The sequence below is a fragment of the Lolium rigidum genome, chromosome 6 (assembly GCF_022539505.1).
Source record: "Lolium rigidum isolate FL_2022 chromosome 6, APGP_CSIRO_Lrig_0.1, whole genome shotgun sequence".
Taxonomy (NCBI): domain Eukaryota; kingdom Viridiplantae; phylum Streptophyta; class Magnoliopsida; order Poales; family Poaceae; genus Lolium; species Lolium rigidum.
In genome coordinates this window covers 103,806,617-103,810,258 of record NC_061513.1, presented here as the reverse complement: position 1 = coordinate 103,810,258, position 3,642 = coordinate 103,806,617, and positions in this window count along the sequence as shown.

The window sequence follows — 3,642 nt, the reverse complement described above, 5'->3', positions numbered from 1 at the left end:
TGAGCCTTTTTATTATGGTGCCTCTTACTTGTTGCTCAACTATTTGCTTGTTGCAAGTGTTAAGCTTATTTTTCTATCTATGATCTATTGCAAATGTTTGTGTTTTAAATGGTAATGAGGAAGTGAGGATTCCATGTTATGCATATTGTATTCAAATACAACATTTTAATTTATGCATGTACCTTGGGGAGCTTCCTCATTTGATTTAGAGCACTATCTTGTGGTGATCATTAGAGTTTGATTCACTTGGTATATTTTCTTTTTTAATGATATTATGGGAGTGATGATTCCATGTTTGTGCACTTTATACTCCAATGCAAGTTGTCTAGTTTTGTGCACAAACCTTGGGGAGCTTCCTCATATTATTTAGAGTAATCTTCTTGATCTTATCATAATATCTATCTTTCTTTTGGTATCTTCTTTGTGGTTCATTTGGTTGCTTGCATCATTTGTTGAAGCTTCTAGACTTTGTTATCTTTTTGCAATCTTTGATCCTATCTTTAGTGTGATTCCTTCCGAATATTCGTCATTGGATACGTGCATTTGATTCCACTCAAATTATGAGAAATGCACACGCTATGGAGGAACTCTCACTATATTGACCTTCTAAATTTTTCACCCATTTCGGCAATTGGTGCCAACGGGGAGAAGTTTGGAGGGGTTAAGGGAATTTGGTTATGTCTTTGCTTTGTGCTTAAGCATGTGCCTTTATTGCATTGCATCTTGTTGCTTTGCATACTTGAATAGTTAGAGGAAACTCCACTAGGCTTTGAATGCCAATATATGCAATGAAAGTCAAGATCATTCACACACGCATATATTATGGGGGGAGTTTGCTCTATATATTCAACTTCCTTGCTACTTCAATTCCTTATATAAACCCTCTCAAAGAGATTGTCATCAATTACCAAAATGGGGGAGATTGAAAGTGCATGGAGCCCCCATGTGTGGTTTTGGTAATTAATGACAATCCCTATGGACTAATGTTTGCATTTGAGTTATATTTGTAGGAGTTGTCCATAGGCAATTCTTGAACCATATGTTGGCTTCAAGGTTGCAATAAGAAGAATTTGATGAAGGATATCAAGTGTCAAGTATGTCTTGAAGATGAAGATGAAGTGAGCCCTCAAGTTACTTCAAGACATCAACATGTTTGTATTAGGTTGCAATAAGAAGAAATTGATGAAGGATATCAAGTGTCAAGTATGTCTTGAAGATGAAGATGAAGTGAGCCCTCAAGTTACTTCAAGACATCAACATGATGAAGAATGAAGAAATGAAGTGCAAGTTCAAGATGAGCCAACTCGAAGAGTTCATAAGCTTGAAGCTTGCCATGGAGAAATGAAGTGCAAGTTCAAGATGAGCCATCTCGAAGAGATCCTTTGCTTGAGTCTTGCCATCCATATGGTGATCATGGATATGTGAAGATGTGCCGAAGAAGAAGCTCTCCCATGGTGGATTATGGGGGAGAAATCCACATGGTGGTCATGGTTATGTGAAGATGCGCCGAACAAGAAGCTCTCCCATGGTGGATTATGGGGGAGCAATCCACAAGACTTCGTCAAGCAAGCACAAGCAAGAAAGGCGTTCCATTTTGTTGAGGTCAAGATCGTCGTCATCGAGCTCAAGTGGAATGCGCAAGTATAAGGTTTGCTCTTGATAGGGTTTCTTTCTCACCGGTCTCATAGTGTAGTTGGAGACCGGTTTATAGTTTAGTTGCCGTACTATCAAGAGGGCTCTCGAGTGAGTAACTCGATCGTATCGTTCGGAGAGAGCTCAAACCTTTGCATCATCTTTCTTGGTTGTTATTTGGACCTTATCCATGTGATGTTTTAGAGCTTGTGCTTATTCTCATGCCAAGCTCTAGTTCATCGAAAACGGATTTCGCATAGATCATTTGTTGCGTTTTCGAGTTTGGTTCATCATCTTTCTTGGTTTTATTTGGATCTTATCCATGTTATGTTTTAGAGCTTGTTCTTATTCTCATGACAAGCTCTAGTTCATCAAGAATGGTTTTTGCACGGACAACTTGTTGCATTTTCGAGATTGGAGGTTTTACCGGTATGTCTTTTTTAGATAGGTCAAACCTTTAATCATTTGTTTCTATCCTCCCTTGTTGGACTATGATGGTTTCCTGCATGATCTTGTAGAGCTTGTTCCTAGCTTCAAAACAAGCCCAAGATCATCAAAATCGGAGTCCGGATGCTAAAGTTATGCCCGTTTTAGTTTTGGTGTTTCTGCAGTTTTCTGGGGGGGCGGATAATCCGGCCCGAATGGCCAATTCTAGGCAAATATCCGGCCAAATATCCGGCCCAGTCCAGGGGCGATTTTCGGGGGGCGGATAATCCGGCCCGGGGGCGGATTTTCCGGCCTGGGAGGTCCCAAACGGTCATATTTCGTTGGGAGGAGGTATATAAGACCCCCTTCTTCCTCCTTGGGCTGGTTGGTTCACTTTCTCTCTCTCCCTCCATTGTTGTACTTCAAAGCTTGCCCTAGTTCTTGATTCCTCCCATGATTCTTGCATATTCTTGAGGGAAAAGAGAGAGGATATCTAGATCTACATTTCTACCAATCAAATCCATCTCTTTGTGAGTGGAACTCTCTAGATCTTGATCTTGGTGTTCTTTGTGAATTCCTTTGTTCTTCCTCTCTTATTCCTCCAATAGCTTTTGTAGCTTTGTTGGAATTTGAGAGAGAAGGACTTGAACATCTTTGTGGTGTTCTTGCCATTGCATTATTTGGTGCATCGGTTTGAGTTCTCCACGGTGATTCGTGGAAGTGAAAGCAAGAAGGTTGTTTCTCTTGGGTCTTTGGACCCTAGACGGCTTAGTGGCCTTTGTGGCATCTTTGTGGTGTTCTTGGGGACTCCAATTAAGTTGTGGAGAATCTTCAAGGGCAAGGCCTTTGTGGCATCTTAGTGGTGTTCTTGGAGACTCCAATTAAGTTGTGGAGATTCTTCAAGGGCAAGGCCTTTGTGGCAATTTGTTGGGAGCCTCCAATTAAGTTGTGGAGATAGCCCCAATCTTTGTGCGGGTTCGGTAACCTCCCTAAGGTTACATAGTGGATCGAGGACATCCCTCTTGGTGGGAATTCTCGAGGAGAATACGGTGGCCCTCGTGCTTTTGGAGTGACTTGTCCTCCACACCGCTCCAACGGAGAGTAGCACTCGCAAGAGTGTGAACTTCGGGCTACATCGTCGTCTCCCGCGTGCCTCGGTTATCTCTATACCCGAGCTCCTTACTTATGCACTTTACTTTGTGATAGCCATCGTGCTTGAAGTTATATATCTTGCTATCTCATAAGTTGCTTGTATTGCTTAGCATAAGTTGTTGGTGCACATAGGTGAACCATAGTATATAGGCTTTGGGCTTGACAAAGTAAACGCTAGTTTTATTCCGCAATTGTTAAGCCCATCTCGTAAAAGTTTTAAACCGCCTATTCACCCCCCCCCCTCTAGGCGACATCCGTGTCCTTTCAGATTAAGCATACAATAACTTGTCCATACACGAATTATTAAAAGTAGTAATGATTCTGGAAATGAAAGCAAGCAAATAGCACAAGCCAAGTAAGAAGCAAATAAATTAGCAATGGCTTGTGCAAAACCGTCAACATCCGTCCAGGAAGCTTCTAGAAGCTCGTAAT